Raw genomic sequence first — 19717 nt, forward strand, 5'->3', positions numbered from 1 at the left:
CTGGGTCCCTGAGAGAGGGCAGATCAACGGTACAATGGAAGAATGGCAGGGTCCCTGAGAGGGGACAGATCACCCACACATTGGAAAGGATGGCAGTGTTCCTGAGAGGGAACAGATCACCAACACATTGGGAAGGAGAGCAGGTTCCCTGAGATTGACAGGTCATCCACACGTAGGGAATGATGGCAGGATCCCTGCAAGGGGGCCAGATCAGAGCAGAAAATGTGTTGCTGGAAAAGCGCAGCAGGACAGGAGAATCGACGTTTCGGGCATAAGCTCTTCTTCAGGAATGCTGCGCTTTTCCAGCAACACATTTTCTGCTCTGATCTCCAGCATCTGCAGTCCTCACTTTCTCCAGGCGGCCTGATCACCCACACATTGGTAACGATGGCAGGGTCCCTGAGAGGGGCAGATCACCCACACATTGGGAAGGATGGCAGGGTCCCTGACAAGGGGCAGATCACCCACACAATGGAAAGGATGGCAGTATCCCTGTGAGGGGGCAGATCACCCACACATTGTGCTGGATGGCAGTGTCCCTGAGACGGAGCAGATCACCCACACATTTGGAAGGATGGCAGGGTCCCTGAGAGTGGGCAGATCACCCACACATTGGGAAGGATGGCATGGTCCCTGAGAGGGATCATGTCACCCACACAAAGGGAAGGATGGCAGGGTTCCTGAGACGGAGCAGGTCACTCACACATTGCGAAGATTGGCAGTATCTCTGAGCGGGGCAGATCACCCACACATTAGGAAGGATGGCAGGGTCCCTGAGAGGGGACAGATCACCCACACATTGGGAAGGATGGCAGGGTCCATCAGAGGGACAGATCACCCCTACTCTGGGAAGGATGGTAGTGTCCCTGAGAGGGGGCAAATCACCCACACATTAAAGGATGGCAGGGTCCCTGGGAGAGGGCATAAAACCCACACATTGGGAAGGATGGCAGGGTCCCTGAGAGGGACAGATCACCCACACATCGGGAATGATGGCAGGGACACTGAGAGGGGCCAGATCACCCATACATTGTGAAGGATAGCAGTGACCCTGAGAGGGACAGATCACTCACACACTGGGGAGGATGGCAGGGTCCCTGGGAGAGCGCATATAACCCACACATTGGGAAGGATGGCAGGGTCCCTGAGAGGGGGCAAATCACCCACATATTGGTAAGGATGGCAGGGTCCCTGTGCGGTGGCAGGTCACCCAAACATTGGGTAGGATTGCAGTGTCCCTGACAGTGGGCAGATCACCCACACTATGGGAAAGATGACAGGATCTCTGAGGGGGGCAGATCACCCACACATTGGGAAGGAGGTCTGGGTCCCTGAGAGAGGGCAGATCAACGGTACAATGGAAGAATGGCAGGGTCCCTGAGAGGGGACAGATCGCCCACACATTGGAAAGGATGGCAGTGTTCCTGAGAGGGTGCAGATCACCCACACATTGGGGAGGATGGCAGGGTCGCTGAGAGGGGGCAGATTACCCACACATTGTGAAGGATGGCTGTGTCCCTGAGAGGGCCAGATCACCCACACATTGGGAAGGTTGGCAGTGTTTCTGAGAGGGGTAGATCACCCACACATTGGGAAGGATGGCAGGATCCTTGAAAGGGGACAGATCTGATACACATTGGGAAGGATGGCAGGGTCCATGAGAGGGGACAGCACACCCACACATTGGGAAGGATGGCAGTGTCCATCAGAGGGACAGATCACCCATACATTGGGAAGGATTGCAGGGTTCCCTGAGAGGGGGCAAATAACCCACACGTTGGGAAGGATGGCGGTTCCCTGAGAGGGGGCAGATCACCCACACATTAGGAAGGATCGCAGGGTTCCCGAGAGCGGGCATGTCACCCACACATTGGGAAGGATGGCAGTGTCCCTTAGAGGGGACAGATCACCCACACATTGAGAAGGATGGCAGTGTCCATGAGAGGGTACAGATCTCCCATACACTGGGAAGGATGGCAGGGTCCCGGAGAGAGGGCAGAACACCCACGCATTGGGAAGGATGGCAGGGACCCTGAGAGTGGGCATATCACCCACACATTGGGAAGGATGGCATTGTCCCTGAGAGGGGGCAGGTCACCGACACATTGGGAAGGGTGACAGGATCCCTGAGTGAGGGCAGATCACCCACACATTGGTAAGAATGGCAGTGTCCCTGAGAATGGGCATATCACCCACACATTGGGAAGGATGGCATTGTTCCTGAGAGAGGGCAGGTCACCCACACATTGGGAAGGATGGCAGTGTCCGTGAGAGGGGACAAATCATCCACACATTCGGAAGGATGGCAGTGTCTCTGAGAGGGCTCTGGTCGCCCACACATTGGGAAAGATGGCAGGGTCCCTGAGAGGGGGCAGATCACTCATACAATAGTGAAGGAAATCAGGGTCCCTGAGAGGGGACAGGTCACCCAAACATTGTGGAGGATGGTAGTGTTCCTGAGAGGGGGCAGATCCCCCACACAATGGGAAGATTAGCAGGGTCTCTGAGAGAGGGCAGATCACCCACACATTGGGAAGAATGGCAGTGCCCCTGAGAGGGGGCAGATCACCCACAGATTGCGAAGGATGGCAGGGTCTCTAAGTGGGGGCAGATCACCCACACAATGGATCTCTGAGAGGGGCAGATCACCCACACATTGGGAAGGATGGCATCGTCCATGAGAGGGGCCAGTTCACCAACACATTGGGAAGAATGGCAGTGTCCCTGAGAGGGGGCAGATCACCCACAGATTGCGAGGGATGGCAGTGTCCCTGAGAGTTGGCAGATCACCCACACCATGGGAAGGATGGCATGGTCCCTAACAGGGGCCTGATCACCCACACATTGCGAAGGATGGCATGGTCCCTGAGAGAGGGACAGATCAACCACACATTGGGAAGGATGGCAGTGTCCCTGAGAGGGGACAGATCCCGTACACAATGGGAAGGATGGCTAGGTCCCCGAGAGGGGCAGATCACCCACACATTGTTTCTTAATGATAGATAGTTGAGCTGAGCGTCGTGAAGCGCTGTATTTTATCTCCAGTTTCTGTCAAACCATGGGCTTGAGTTATCCCAGTACCAGAACCACAAGTGACGTACCTCAAGTATTCACATCGATGGGCCTGGGTATCTTCCAGTTTGTGATTGTTCCTTTCCCTCTGGGTGTTTGCAGACCCCGTCAAGCTCTCTGACACTCTCGGTGATGAAAGCAGAAAATTGGTGACAGACTCTGAAGACAGTGAGAGCTCCAGCTGTTCACCGCCGTTCAGATCCCCGCTAACCTTCCTGCTTTAGAGAAATCGGCATGCCTGGTTGGTGGCAGGCTGTGTGGCTCAAATAGGCAGCAGCGGGCTGCAAGATAAAGGTTGGTAGTTTGAGACCATCCAGGTATGGAGCTTTGGTTGTTCCAGATCAGACTATGGGAATACCACCCTACCTCCATTCAAACCGGAAAATCCATGGCAAGATTGAATTGCAACCCAAACTATTGATGATTCTGTATTCCCTGACCCCACACGGAGCACGATAAGGACAAACATGCTCTCTCCAGTCCCCCCGCTGTCAACAAAAGGTGGTCACTGCAGCTCCCTGCACAGCCCTGGGACACAGCTGACAGAAACTCCCCCCTCATGAACGGCGCTTCCCGTGTGAAAATTTTACATTTAATACGGTTACGGCTGCAATCCAACCCCTGGTCCCAAGACAGCTTCTAAGCTGCAGGATTTTGTGATGAGAACAGTGTTATGACGTGGAAGGTGTGCCCTCCACCTTTAAATGAGAGTGAATGCTGTTCAGAACTGACAGCTGACAAATACCTGTGATGACCAGCTAGCAGTCTCAGCGTGCACTGGAAAATTGGAAAGATGTAACATTTGGCTGTGAAACAAATCTGATTTGGTTTCTAATTAGGAAACAATTCCTATTTTACCAATCAGTTTAAATTATGTCTCAGAATACAAAAATCCAATCGCGCTTCAATTTAGTGTTTAGCAACACTGCAGAACCGAGGACTTCCGTAATGTTGCCTCCACTGACCATTCCCTATGAAACATGCCCAGGTCCTCAGCTGAGGAATTTTGCGGGGAACCTTAGCTCCTTGGCTTTGAACCGGGCCATCTGCCCAAGGAAAGTAAATGTGGTACTGCTTTTAGTGGAAGGATCAGAGCACGGTAACTCAACTCTGAAATAGAATGGTCATCTGTGTTGTACACATCTGTGCATATTCAGAACCAGGTTGGAGAAAACTGTAACAATGTTTCACCTCATAATGAAACAGGGTTGCATTATTTTTCACCACTCGAGCATGTATGAGCGAGAAAATTCAAAGTCACGTTTGCTGATATGAACAGCAAGTTAGAAAGCTCTGCTCATGTCAGTCTGAAAGGCTGCCATCGGGAATAAGGCTATTCGTGCCGGATTTTGACGCGGGGCGTTTATGTGTATGAGGTGACTCCAACACCCACTACACGACAGAAAGCATCCCCGCAGGTAGCTGGTCTTCAGAGTCGTCCAGTGCTAAAATTAACAGCCGTTCAACGCTTCATCTTTATGTTTCCAGGAGCTGGTTGTTCTCCAGCGTAACTGGCATCATTGAAACATTAAGAAAATTACTTGAAATTGCTCACAAAGTATAATTGTCAGGGGCGCACAGTTTGGAATGTAGGGCGAGTCTGAAAATGCTGGGACAACTTTCCTTTCATCGTCAGGCATGACCTTAAGGAAGGTTTGTCAACGGAATACTGAAGTTTTTTGCTTTCGGCAATATACGGTGAGTTGAAAACTGGAGAGCAAAGGTTTAAGGTGAAATAGGTAAAATATAAAAAGGATTTGAGGCACCTTTCCCACACAGAAGGCCGTGCGTGTATGTAATCAGCTACCAGATGAAGTGGAGGAGGCGAGTACACTCAGAAGATTTCAAAGGCAATTGGATGAATTTATGGATAGGAAGGGTTTACTGGGATAGGGGCTAATAGCTGAGAAATTGTTTAAAATGCACTTTCAGAGATTTCGAAGCATTAATGCTGTTCTGGGAACAGTCCGAGGGCAATCAGCCATAAACGACTCCCAGATCCTTCAGCAGAGCAACTCCATATTATGCTCCCAACATATATTGGAATCTTAGTGCAATGTCACCTCCCGAAAAACTCCGAAATGAGGGAAAACAAAGAACCGAATATGAAAGGGCCATGAAAAGTGAATATTCCCAAACACAGTCTCGTTTAGATTAGTTAGCCCATCCGATCAACAATGCGGCAGTGCCTGCTGCCCACGTCTCCAGGACAGAATTGAAGGAAATGAAAGAAATGTAAGACCATATGTCATCACAACTAACCGGAATTATTTTACCATTCGTCAGAACACCAAATAACGACAAGTAAAGTCACTGTAGGATTTTGTTTCACACCAGCGATGTAATATCAATCTCCGTTCGATTTCAGGAAAAACAGTGAACGACACAACTTGGCCGGAATATGAAGCAGTAGTGGAACCGTATGAGGCCCGGGCTTTTCGTGTGGGAGGTGAATGTGATCACGACAGCGTGGTCACTGGCAGGTTGGAGAGGGTGCACTCTCCCACATCAGAGATGCATTTCCAATAAGCAAAGTAAGCTAGTCGTGTTGGAATTTAAACACTGAACATTAACACGCTGCAGTAAAACCGGCAAAGCACACAAACAGAAAGCATTAAACACGGAACACAAACAAAACTGGCAAACCAAATGCATTTTCAGACACAGCGAGCATGAATGCAAAATGTGAGACAGGCCGGGGGCATGAGTCATAAAGTAATCTCACAACTAACAACAGGGCAATTCCAAACTGCTCTTTCAAACATACTGGAGCCTGAGTGCACCACCACTTCCCAGAAAATGCTGAAAAGAGAGAAAGAAAGAACACAATAAGAATGGGCCATGAAAAAGTGAATTTCACCAATCACAGACTCGATTAGATTACCTTTCCCTTCCGATGTCCGCAGGACGGAAATGAAGGAAATGGGAGAAATTCAATAACATGTGACATCGCAATTCATTGGAACGATTTTCCCATTGGCCATAAAACAAAATAACGACGAGTCGTGCCACCGCAGGACTTTGTTTCACAACAGCAATGAAATCACAGTCGCCATTCGGTTCCAGTAAACGCTCAACTTGCCTGGGACAGCAGAGCTGTTTGCGATTTTCCACGCGGGAGGCGAACACGATCATGACAGCACAGACATCGGAAAAGTCGGCACTTTCCCACACCACAGTTAATTGCCCAGGAAGCAAACCCAATTTTCTTCGGTTTTCAACAGAAATGCAGCAGGAGTCGAAACAGCATTTTAACAAACTGCGTCGTTGGAAGCGATCAGCAGAAATGGCAGCGGTGGGATTCGAACCCACGCCTCTGTCGAGACTGGAGACTTAATCCAGCGGCTTAGACCGCTCGGCCACACTACCAGCCAGCCGCGCTGCCCCATTTTCTTGCACTTCCAATTGTGCTCCTGCATAACAACCGATGCAAAGCCACGTGAAAAGGGTTCCATGATCCCTCTCCGACTCGCACAACTGCTGGGATGTGCCCGTCTACAATATCAATTTCGCAGCAGATAATGATAGCCCATCAATCCAGACAACTATCAATGGTAAGCTGAGTCTATCTTCTCAGAATCTTTTCAACTACAAATGTATCTGTGAGTGCGTGAGAACATGCGATCGGTTATGATTTGGTCAAATTACCATGAGCTGCTTGACATTACTGCAATTTCGATTCTTGCTTTGCTAAATGATTTCACCCTTTGATCGAAACAGGACAACTTTCACGTTTACACGGAACATGAAACACACCGGACTACAGTGAAAATGCACAAAGCTGAGCAGGCCGTGTTCCACATCATACCGCACAGCAGAGTTACAGTCACTGTGTCTGTTTTGCAGAATAAGAGTCCCAAAGAATGTTCTCCACCCTAAAACCGGAGGTAGCATTACAATCCGAGAACGACAGATCACATTGTGAGGATGCTCTGACCTCGGAGCCGGTTCGAGATGCCACTTTCCTTGCCTTTTTGCCTTACCCGTGCAATTCGCTGCAGAGATGTTCACACCTGGATATGAGCCACAGGGATACCAACTGAGTCGACGAGAAGCGACTCAATAAATTTTGCTAAACTCCACGGTGCTTATTAGAAATGCAGTTTCTGTTCACATCAATCTAAAAGGCAGTTTCTGAACATAGTAACAGAAGTCAAAAGGTAATTAGCTCACCCCACCCCCACTCCGGAAGAGGTGCTAAGTGCCCTTGAGTGCTTTTTTGTTCTCGATGTGAAGAGCTCTCACGCCTGAGTCACCTTCACACGTCTCTGGTTGCTGAGTGAATCACAAAGAAGGAATTTCACCAGAGCTACAACTGCCTCACTTCTCCACTCGCCCTCCCAGTTTACATTTTCCTGCTCGTCAGTGATTTAAAGAAAACCAAATGGATGCGATGTCATTCTGTAGCCTCTCTGTCGATTCCTCCGTTTCAGTTCCAATGTGGTTAGATCTCGGGGCGCACCTTAATACTAGCGACGCTATCAAAGCACAGGTCCAGAGGTTCCTCTGAGAGTGTAATTTCTTTCATTGCTGTTGCTGGTTGAATGAGCCACTAACGTGCGAACTGCTCCAAAACATGATTCAGGACCTCTGGTAACAACTCTCGCACGTTAAATAACGACAGACAGCTTCCAAATGATGTCCTTCATAGACGACTTTGGGGGTACATTTGACAGACAGACTTGTTCAGGAATCCGCGGTGCGCTGTGACACCAGCGCATCAGCTTCTTCCCTGTCTTGGAAACGGGCCGCCTGCGCAAGGAATGCAAGTGCGGTACTGCTTTTCGTGGAAGGATCAGAAGGCGGTAACTACACTCTCAAACAGAATGGCATATGATCACAATCAGGTTGCAGAAAAACTTTACAATGCTTTGCACAGTAATTAAATGGAGTTGCATTACATTTCACTACGAGAGCAGATTTGTTCAAGTAAATTCGAAGGCAGGTTTGCAGATGGGAAAGCAAGCAAGAAAACTCCGCTCTTGTCCATGTAAAATGCTGCAGTTGAAGAACAAAGCAGTTTCTGCCCAGTTTCGAACTGGGGACCTTTCGCGCGTAAGGCGAACGTGATGACCACTACACTACAGAAACAAGGCGCAGTCGCTACTGCCAAGGCTCAGTGGCACCCAGCACTGAAAGTTGAAGCCATTTTACCTTTCACCTTTCTGTTTCCAATCGCTCGTTGTTTAATGGGACTTCTTTAATTTTGGCTATGTGGTGAGCATGGACGAGATACACCGAAGTATCTGTTTCCACGCGGTGTGCGCCAATAACATTGTGTTGCTTACACCGGCTGTAAAGGATTACTTTTTAGCGGAGCTTGCCGTCGCAGTCTGTGGCACAATCATTTCGTCTGTTCGACTGTTCACGGGAAAGGTAGCGTTGTAAGACACTGCAGAAACGAAAGACTTCCTTACTTTTGCTCCGACTGACCATACTCCGGGAAATTTTCCCAGATTCTCAGTTGAGGATTTTTGCAGCTGCAAGTTACCTCAGAAACCCTGTTAATTCGTAAGGTATTGAGCGAATCGCAAAACAGAAAGCATTTAACACGGAACACAAACAAAACTGGCAAACCAAATGCATTTTCAGACACAGCGAGCATGAATGCAAAATGTGAGACAGGCCGGGGGCATGAGTCATAAAGTAATCTTACAACTAACAACAGGGCAATTCCAAACTGCTCTTTCAAACATACTGGAGCCTGAGTGCACCACCACTTCCCAGACAATGCTGAAAAGAGAGAAAGAAAGAACACAATAAGAATGGGCCATGAAAAAGTGAATTTCACCAATCACAGACTCGATTAGATTACCTTTCCCTTCCGATGTCCGCAGGACGGAAATGAAGGAAATGGGAGAAATTCAATAACATGTGACATCGCAATTCATTGGAACGATTTTCCCATTGGCCAGAAAACAAAATAACGACGAGTCGTGCCACCGCAGGACTTTGTTTCACAACAGCAATGAAATCACAGTCGCCATTCGGTTCCAGTAAACGCTCAACTTGCCTGGGACAGCAGAGCTGTTTGCGATTTTCCACGCGGGAGGCGAACACGATCATGACAGCACAGACATCGGAAAAGTCGGCACTTTCCCACACCACAGTTAATTGCCCAGGAAGCAAACCCAATTTTCTTCGGTTTTCAACAGAAATGCAGCAGGAGTCGAAACAGCATTTTAACAAACTGCGTCGTTGGAAGCGATCAGCAGAAATGGCAGCGGTGGGATTCGAACCCACGCCTCTGTCGAGACTGGAGCCTTAATCCAGCGGCTTAGACCGCTCGGCCACACTACCAGCCAGCCGCGCTGCCCCATTTTCTTGCACTTCCAATTGTGCTCCTGCATAACAACCGATGCAAAGCCACGTGAAAAGGGTTCCATGATCCCTCTCCGACTCGCACAACTGCTGGGATGTGCCCGTCTACAATATCAATTTCGCAGCAGATAATGATAGCCCATCAATCCAGACAACTATCAATGGTAAGCTGAGTCTATCTTCTCAGAATCTTTTCAACTACAAATGTATCTGTGAGTGCGTGAGAACATGCGATCGGTTATGATTTGGTCAAATTACCATGAGCTGCTTGACATTACTGCAATTTCGATTCTTGCTTTGCTAAATGATTTCACCCTTTGATCGAAACAGGACAACTTTCACGTTTACACGGAACATGAAACACACCGGACTACAGGGAAAATGCACAAAGCTGAGCAGGCCGTGTTCCACATCATACCGCACAGCAGAGTTACAGTCACTGTGTCTGTTTTGCAGAATAAGAGTCCCAAAGAATGTTCTCCACCCTAAAACCGGAGGTAGCATTACAATCCGAGAACGACAGATCACATTGTGAGGATGCTCTGACCTCGGAGCCGGTTCGAGATGCCACTTTCCTTGCCTTTTTGCCTTACCCGTGCAATTCGCTGCAGAGATGTTCACACCTGGATATGAGCCACAGGGATACCAACTGAGTCGACGAGAAGCGACTCAATAAATTTTGCTAAACTCCACGGTGCTTATTAGAAATGCAGTTTCTGTTCACATCAATCTAAAAGGCAGTTTCTGAACATAGTAACAGAAGTCAAAAGGTAATTAGCTCACCCCACCCCCACTCCGGAAGAGGTGCTAAGTGCCCTTGAGTGCTTTTTTGTTCTCGATGTGAAGAGCTCTCACGCCTGAGTCACCTTCACACGTCTCTGGTTGCTGAGTGAATCACAAAGAAGGAATTTCACCAGAGCTACAACTGCCTCACTTCTCCACTCGCCCTCCCAGTTTACATTTTCCTGCTCGTCAGTGATTTAAAGAAAACCAAATGGATGCGATGTCATTCTGTAGCCTCTCTGTCGATTCCTCCGTTTCAGTTCCAATGTGGTTAGATCTCGGGGCGCACCTTAATACTAGCGACGCTATCAAAGCACAGGTCCAGAGGTTCCTCTGAGAGTGTAATTTCTTTCATTGCTGTTGCTGGTTGAATGAGCCACTAACGTGCGAACTGCTCCAAAACATGATTCAGGACCTCTGGTAACAACTCTCGCACGTTAAATAACGACAGACAGCTTCCAAATGATGTCCTTCATAGACGACTTTGGGGGTACATTTGACAGACAGACTTGTTCAGGAATCCGCGGTGCGCTGTGACACCAGCGCATCAGCTTCTTCCCTGTCTTGGAAACGGGCCGCCTGCGCAAGGAATGCAAGTGCGGTACTGCTTTTCGTGGAAGGATCAGAAGGCGGTAACTACACTCTCAAACAGAATGGCATATGATCACAATCAGGTTGGAGAAAAACTTTACAATGCTTTGCACAGTAATTAAGTAGAGTTGCATTACATTTCAGTACGAGAGCAGATTTGTTCAAGTAAATTCGAAGGCAGGTTTGCAGATGGGAAAGCAAGCAAGAAAACTCCGCTCCTGTCCATGTAAAATGCTGCAGTCGAAGAACAAAGCAGTTTCTGCCCAGTTTCGAACTGGGGACCTTTCGCGCGTAAGGCGAACGTGATGACCACTACACTACAGAAACAAGGCGCAGTCGCTACTGCTAAGGCTCAGTGGCACCCAGCACTGAAAGTTGAAGCCATTTTACCTTTCACCTTTCTGTTTCCAATCGCTCGTTGTTTAATGGGACTTCTTTAATTTTGGCTATGTGGTGAGCATGGACGAGATACACCGAAGTATCTGTTTCCACGCGGTGTGCGCCAATAACATTGTGTTGCTTACACCGGCTGTAAAGGATTACTTTTTAGCGGAGCTTGCCGTCGCAGTCTGTGGCACAATCATTTCGTCTGTTCGACTGCTCACGGGAAAGGTAGCGTTGTAAGACACTGCAGAAACGAACGACTTCCTTACTTTTGCTCCGACTGACCATACTCCGGGAAATTTTCCCAGATTCTCAGTTGAGGATTTTTGCAGCTGCAAGTTACCTCAGAAACCCTGTTAATTCGTAAGGTATTGAGCGAATCGCAAAACAGAAAGCATTTAACACGGAACACAAACAAAACTGGCAAACCAAATGCATTTTCAGACACAGCGAGCATGAATGCAAAATGTGAGACAGGCCGGGGGCATGAGTCATAAAGTAATCTCACAACGAACAACAGGGCAATTCCAAACTGCTCTTTCAAACATACTGGAGCCTGAGTGCACCACCACTTCCCAGACAATGCTGAAAAGAGAGAAAGAAAGAACACAATAAGAATGGGCCATGAAAAAGTGAATTTCACCAATCACAGACTCGATTAGATTACCTTTCCCTTCCGATGTCCGCAGGACGGAAATGAAGGAAATGGGAGAAATTCAATAACATGTGACATCGCAATTCATTGGAACGATTTTCCCATTGGCCAGAAAACAAAATAACGACGAGTCGTGCCACCGCAGGACTTTGTTTCACAACAGCAATGAAATCACAGTCGCCATTCGGTTCCAGTAAACGCTCAACTTGCCTGGGACAGCAGAGCTGTTTGCGATTTTCCACGCGGGAGGCGAACACGATCATGACAGCACAGACATCGGAAAAGTCGGCACTTTCCCACACCACAGTTAATTGCCCAGGAAGCAAACCCAATTTTCTTCGGTTTTCAACAGAAATGCAGCAGGAGTCGAAACAGCATTTTAACAAACTGCGTCGTTGGAAGCGATCAGCAGAAATGGCAGCGGTGGGATTCGAACCCACGCCTCTGTCGAGACTGGAGCCTTAATCCAGCGGCTTAGACCGCTCGGCCACACTACCAGCCAGCCGCGCTGCCCCATTTTCTTGCACTTCCAATTGTGCTCCTGCATAACAACCGATGCAAAGCCACGTGAAAAGGGTTCCATGATCCCTCTCCGACTCGCACAACTGCTGGGATGTGCCCGTCTACAATATCAATTTCGCAGCAGATAATGATAGCCCATCAATCCAGACAACTATCAATGGTAAGCTGAGTCTATCTTCTCAGAATCTTTTCAACTACAAATGTATCTGTGAGTGCGTGAGAACATGCGATCGGTTATGATTTGGTCAAATTACCATGAGCTGCTTGACATTACTGCAATTTCGATTCTTGCTTTGCTAAATGATTTCACCCTTTGATCGAAACAGGACAACTTTCACGTTTACACGGAACATGAAACACACCGGACTACAGGGAAAATGCACAAAGCTGAGCAGGCCGTGTTCCACATCATACCGCACAGCAGAGTTACAGTCACTGTGTCTGTTTTGCAGAATAAGAGTCCCAAAGAATGTTCTCCACCCTAAAACCGGAGGTAGCATTACAATCCGAGAACGACAGATCACATTGTGAGGATGCTCTGACCTCGGAGCCGGTTCGAGATGCCACTTTCCTTGCCTTTTTGCCTTACCCGTGCAATTCGCTGCAGAGATGTTCACACCTGGATATGAGCCACAGGGATACCAACTGAGTCGACGAGAAGCGACTCAATAAATTTTGCTAAACTCCACGGTGCTTATTAGAAATGCAGTTTCTGTTCACATCAATCTAAAAGGCAGTTTCTGAACATAGTAACAGAAGTCAAAAGGTAATTAGCTCACCCCACCCCCACTCCGGAAGAGGTGCTAAGTGCCCTTGAGTGCTTTTTTGTTCTCGATGTGAAGAGCTCTCACGCCTGAGTCACCTTCACACGTCTCTGGTTGCTGAGTGAATCACAAAGAAGGAATTTCACCAGAGCTACAACTGCCTCACTTCTCCACTCGCCCTCCCAGTTTACATTTTCCTGCTCGTCAGTGATTTAAAGAAAACCAAATGGATGCGATGTCATTCTGTAGCCTCTCTGTCGATTCCTCCGTTTCAGTTCCAATGTGGTTAGATCTCGGGGCGCACCTTAATACTAGCGACGCTATCAAAGCACAGGTCCAGAGGTTCCTCTGAGAGTGTAATTTCTTTCATTGCTGTTGCTGGTTGAATGAGCCACTAACGTGCGAACTGCTCCAAAACATGATTCAGGACCTCTGGTAACAACTCTCGCACGTTAAATAACGACAGACAGCTTCCAAATGATGTCCTTCATAGACGACTTTGGGGGTACATTTGACAGACAGACTTGTTCAGGAATCCGCGGTGCGCTGTGACACCAGCGCATCAGCTTCTTCCCTGTCTTGGAAACGGGCCGCCTGCGCAAGGAATGCAAGTGCGGTACTGCTTTTCGTGGAAGGATCAGAAGGCGGTAACTACACTCTCAAACAGAATGGCATATGATCACAATCAGGTTGGAGAAAAACTTTACAATGCTTTGCACAGTAATTAAATAGAGTTGCATTACATTTCACTACGAGAGCAGATTTGTTCAAGTAAATTCGAAGGCAGGTTTGCAGATGGGAAAGCAAGCAAGAAAACTCCGCTCCTGTCCATGTAAAATGCTGCAGTCGAAGAACAAAGCAGTTTCTGCCCAGTTTCGAACTGGGGACCTTTCGCGCGTAAGGCGAACGTGATGACCACTACACTACAGAAACAAGGCGCAGTCGCTACTGCTAAGGCTCAGTGGCACCCAGCACTGAAAGTTGAAGCCATTTTACCTTTCACCTTTCTGTTTCCAATCGCTCGTTGTTTAATGGGACTTCTTTAATTTTGGCTATGTGGTGAGCATGGACGAGATACACCGAAGTATCTGTTTCCACGCGGTGTGCGCCAATAACATTGTGTTGCTTACACCGGCTGTAAAGGATTACTTTTTAGCGGAGCTTGCCGTCGCAGTCTGTGGCACAATCATTTCGTCTGTTCGACTGCTCACGGGAAAGGTAGCGTTGTAAGACACTGCAGAAACGAACGACTTCCTTACTTTTGCTCTGACTGACCATACTCCGGGAAATTTTCCCAGATTCTCAGTTGAGGATTTTTGCAGCTGCAAGTTACCTCAGAAACCCTGTTAATTCGTAAGGTATTGAGCGAATCGCAAAACAGAAAGCATTTAACACGGAACACAAACAAAACTGGCAAACCAAATGCATTTTCAGACACAGCGAGCATGAATGCAAAATGTGAGACAGGCCGGGGGCATGAGTCATAAAGTAATCTCACAACGAACAACAGGGCAATTCCAAACTGCTCTTTCAAACATACTGGAGCCTGAGTGCACCACCACTTCCCAGACAATGCTGAAAAGAGAGAAAGAAAGAACACAATAAGAATGGGCCATGAAAAAGTGAATTTCACCAATCACAGACTCGATTAGATTACCTTTCCCTTCCGATGTCCGCAGGACGGAAATGAAGGAAATGGGAGAAATTCAATAACATGTGACATCGCAATTCATTGGAACGATTTTCCCATTGGCCAGAAAACAAAATAACGACGAGTCGTGCCACCGCAGGACTTTGTTTCACAACAGCAATGAAATCACAGTCGCCATTCGGTTCCAGTAAACGCTCAACTTGCCTGGGACAGCAGAGCTGTTTGCGATTTTCCACGCGGGAGGCGAACACGATCATGACAGCACAGACATCGGAAAAGTCGGCACTTTCCCACACCACAGTTAATTGCCCAGGAAGCAAACCCAATTTTCTTCGGTTTTCAACAGAAATGCAGCAGGAGTCGAAACAGCATTTTAACAAACTGCGTCGTTGGAAGCGATCAGCAGAAATGGCAGCGGTGGGATTCGAACCCACGCCTCTGTCGAGACTGGAGCCTTAATCCAGCGGCTTAGACCGCTCGGCCACACTACCAGCCAGCCGCGCTGCCCCATTTTCTTGCACTTCCAATTGTGCTCCTGCATAACAACCGATGCAAAGCCACGTGAAAAGGGTTCCATGATCCCTCTCCGACTCGCACAACTGCTGGGATGTGCCCGTCTACAATATCAATTTCGCAGCAGATAATGATAGCCCATCAATCCAGACAACTATCAATGGTAAGCTGAGTCTATCTTCTCAGAATCTTTTCAACTACAAATGTATCTGTGAGTGCGTGAGAACATGCGATCGGTTATGATTTGGTCAAATTACCATGAGCTGCTTGACATTACTGCAATTTCGATTCTTGCTTTGCTAAATGATTTCACCCTTTGATCGAAACAGGACAACTTTCACGTTTACACGGAACATGAAACACACCGGACTACAGGGAAAATGCACAAAGCTGAGCAGGCCGTGTTCCACATCATACCGCACAGCAGAGTTACAGTCACTGTGTCTGTTTTGCAGAATAAGAGTCCCAAAGAATGTTCTCCACCCTAAAACCGGAGGTAGCATTACAATCCGAGAACGACAGATCACATTGTGAGGATGCTCTGACCTCGGAGCCGGTTCGAGATGCCACTTTCCTTGCCTTTTTGCCTTACCCGTGCAATTCGCTGCAGAGATGTTCACACCTGGATATGAGCCACAGGGATACCAACTGAGTCGACGAGAAGCGACTCAATAAATTTTGCTAAACTCCACGGTGCTTATTAGAAATGCAGTTTCTGTTCACATCAATCTAAAAGGCAGTTTCTGAACATAGTAACAGAAGTCAAAAGGTAATTAGCTCACCCCACCCCCACTCCGGAAGAGGTGCTAAGTGCCCTTGAGTGCTTTTTTGTTCTCGATGTGAAGAGCTCTCACGCCTGAGTCACCTTCACACGTCTCTGGTTGCTGAGTGAATCACAAAGAAGGAATTTCACCAGAGCTACAACTGCCTCACTTCTCCACTCGCCCTCCCAGTTTACATTTTCCTGCTCGTCAGTGATTTAAAGAAAACCAAATGGATGCGATGTCATTCTGTAGCCTCTCTGTCGATTCCTCCGTTTCAGTTCCAATGTGGTTAGATCTCGGGGCGCACCTTAATACTAGCGACGCTATCAAAGCACAGGTCCAGAGGTTCCTCTGAGAGTGTAATTTCTTTCATTGCTGTTGCTGGTTGAATGAGCCACTAACGTGCGAACTGCTCCAAAACATGATTCAGGACCTCTGGTAACAACTCTCGCACGTTAAATAACGACAGACAGCTTCCAAATGATGTCCTTCATAGACGACTTTGGGGGTACATTTGACAGACAGACTTGTTCAGGAATCCGCGGTGCGCTGTGACACCAGCGCATCAGCTTCTTCCCTGTCTTGGAAACGGGCCGCCTGCGCAAGGAATGCAAGTGCGGTACTGCTTTTCGTGGAAGGATCAGAAGGCGGTAACTACACTCTCAAACAGAATGGCATATGATCACAATCAGGTTGGAGAAAAACTTTACAATGCTTTGCACAGTAATTAAATAGAGTTGCATTACATTTCACTACGAGAGCAGATTTGTTCAAGTAAATTCGAAGGCAGGTTTGCAGATGGGAAAGCAAGCAAGAAAACTCCGCTCCTGTCCATGTAAAATGCTGCAGTCGAAGAACAAAGCAGTTTCTGCCCAGTTTCGAACTGGGGACCTTTCGCGCGTAAGGCGAACGTGATGACCACTACACTACAGAAACAAGGCGCAGTCGCTACTGCTAAGGCTCAGTGGCACCCAGCACTGAAAGTTGAAGCCATTTTACCTTTCACCTTTCTGTTTCCAATCGCTCGTTGTTTAATGGGACTTCTTTAATTTTGGCTATGTGGTGAGCATGGACGAGATACACCGAAGTATCTGTTTCCACGCGGTGTGCGCCAATAACATTGTGTTGCTTACACCGGCTGTAAAGGATTACTTTTTAGCGGAGCTTGCCGTCGCAGTCTGTGGCACAATCATTTCGTCTGTTCGACTGCTCACGGGAAAGGTAGCGTTGTAAGACACTGCAGAAACGAACGACTTCCTTACTTTTGCTCTGACTGACCATACTCCGGGAAATTTTCCCAGATTCTCAGTTGAGGATTTTTGCAGCTGCAAGTTACCTCAGAAACCCTGTTAATTCGTAAGGTATTGAGCGAATCGCAAAACAGAAAGCATTTAACACGGAACACAAACAAAACTGGCAAACCAAATGCATTTTCAGACACAGCGAGCATGAATGCAAAATGTGAGACAGGCCGGGGGCATGAGTCATAAAGTAATCTCACAACGAACAACAGGGCAATTCCAAACTGCTCTTTCAAACATACTGGAGCCTGAGTGCACCACCACTTCCCAGACAATGCTGAAAAGAGAGAAAGAAAGAACACAATAAGAATGGGCCATGAAAAAGTGAATTTCACCAATCACAGACTCGATTAGATTACCTTTCCCTTCCGATGTCCGCAGGACGGAAATGAAGGAAATGGGAGAAATTCAATAACATGTGACATCGCAATTCATTGGAACGATTTTCCCATTGGCCAGAAAACAAAATAACGACGAGTCGTGCCACCGCAGGACTTTGTTTCACAACAGCAATGAAATCACAGTCGCCATTCGGTTCCAGTAAACGCTCAACTTGCCTGGGACAGCAGAGCTGTTTGCGATTTTCCACGCGGGAGGCGAACACGATCATGACAGCACAGACATCGGAAAAGTCGGCACTTTCCCACACCACAGTTAATTGCCCAGGAAGCAAACCCAATTTTCTTCGGTTTTCAACAGAAATGCAGCAGGAGTCGAAACAGCATTTTAACAAACTGCGTCGTTGGAAGCGATCAGCAGAAATGGCAGCGGTGGGATTCGAACCCACGCCTCTGTCGAGACTGGAGCCTTAATCCAGCGGCTTAGACCGCTCGGCCACACTACCAGCCAGCCGCGCTGCCCCATTTTCTTGCACTTCCAATTGTGCTCCTGCATAACAACCGATGCAAAGCCACGTGAAAAGGGTTCCATGATCCCTCTCCGACTCGCACAACTGCTGGGATGTGCCCGTCTACAATATCAATTTCGCAGCAGATAATGATAGCCCATCAATCCAGACAACTATCAATGGTAAGCTGAGTCTATCTTCTCAGAATCTTTTCAACTACAAATGTATCTGTGAGTGCGTGAGAACATGCGATCGGTTATGATTTGGTCAAATTACCATGAGCTGCTTGACATTACTGCAATTTCGATTCTTGCTTTGCTAAATGATTTCACCCTTTGATCGAAACAGGACAACTTTCACGTTTACACGGAACATGAAACACACCGGACTACAGGGAAAATGCACAAAGCTGAGCAGGCCGTGTTCCACATCATACCGCACAGCAGAGTTACAGTCACTGTGTCTGTTTTGCAGAATAAGAGTCCCAAAGAATGTTCTCCACCCTAAAACCGGAGGTAGCATTACAATCCGAGAACGACAGATCACATTGTGAGGATGCTCTGACCTCGGAGCCGGTTCGAGATGCCACTTTCCTTGCCTTTTTGCCTTACCCGTGCAATTCGCTGCAGAGATGTTCACACCTGGATATGAGCCACAGGGATACCAACTGAGTCGACGAGAAGCGACTCAATAAATTTTGCTAAACTCCACGGTGCTTATTAGAAATGCAGTTTCTGTTCACATCAATCTAAAAGGCAGTTTCTGAACATAGTAACAGAAGTCAAAAGGTAATTAGCTCACCCCACCCCCACTCCGGAAGAGGTGCTAAGTGCCCTTGAGTGCTTTTTTGTTCTCGATGTGAAGAGCTCTCACGCCTGAGTCACCTTCACACGTCTCTGGTTGCTGAGTGAATCACAAAGAAGGAATTTCACCAGAGCTACAACTGCCTCACTTCTCCACTCGCCCTCCCAGTTTACATTTTCCTGCTCGTCAGTGATTTAAAGAAAACCAAATGGATGCGATGTCATTCTGTAGCCTCTCTGTCGATTCCTCCGTTTCAGTTCCAATGTGGTTAGATCTCGGGGCGCACCTTAATACTAGCGACGCTATCAAAGCACAGGTCCAGAGGTTCCTCTGAGAGTGTAATTTCTTTCATTGCTGTTGCTGGTTGAATGAGCCACTAACGTGCGAACTGCTCCAAAACATGATTCAGGACCTCTGGTAACAACTCTCGCACGTTAAATAACGACAGACAGCTTCCAAATGATGTCCTTCATAGACGACTTTGGGGGTACATTTGACAGACAGACTTGTTCAGGAATCCGCGGTGCGCTGTGACACCAGCGCATCAGCTTCTTCCCTGTCTTGGAAACGGACCGCCTGCGCAAGGAATGCAAGTGCGGTACTGCTTTTCGTGGAAGGATCAGAAGGCGGTAACTACACTCTCAAACAGAATGGCATATGATCACAATCAGGTTGGAGAAAAACTTTACAATGCTTTGCACAGTAATTAAATAGAGTTGCATTACATTTCACTACGAGAGCAGAT

General features: G+C 47.8%; 4 non-coding genes across 4 annotated transcripts; all 4 read right to left on the reverse strand.

Moving 5' to 3' along the window:
• Window positions 1-8090: 8090 nt before the first annotated feature.
• trnav-uac (transfer RNA valine (anticodon UAC)) lies at window positions 8091-8163 on the reverse strand. The gene has a single exon. It is a non-coding gene; the product is annotated as a tRNA-Val (tRNA).
• Window positions 8164-11021: 2858 nt separating this feature from the next.
• On the reverse strand, window positions 11022-11094 carry trnav-uac (transfer RNA valine (anticodon UAC)). The gene has a single exon. It is a non-coding gene; the product is annotated as a tRNA-Val (tRNA).
• Window positions 11095-13952: 2858 nt separating this feature from the next.
• trnav-uac (transfer RNA valine (anticodon UAC)) lies at window positions 13953-14025 on the reverse strand. The gene has a single exon. It is a non-coding gene; the product is annotated as a tRNA-Val (tRNA).
• A 2858-nt stretch (window positions 14026-16883) lies between these two features.
• On the reverse strand, window positions 16884-16956 carry trnav-uac (transfer RNA valine (anticodon UAC)). Its single transcript has one exon. It is a non-coding gene; the product is annotated as a tRNA-Val (tRNA).
• Window positions 16957-19717: the final 2761 nt, after the last annotated feature.

This window comes from Chiloscyllium plagiosum, unplaced genomic scaffold, assembly GCF_037043375.1.
Source record: "Chiloscyllium plagiosum isolate Xiang-an unplaced genomic scaffold, Cpla_swu_hap1 HiC_scaffold_31, whole genome shotgun sequence".
Classification (NCBI taxonomy): Eukaryota; Metazoa; Chordata; class Chondrichthyes; order Orectolobiformes; family Hemiscylliidae; genus Chiloscyllium; species Chiloscyllium plagiosum.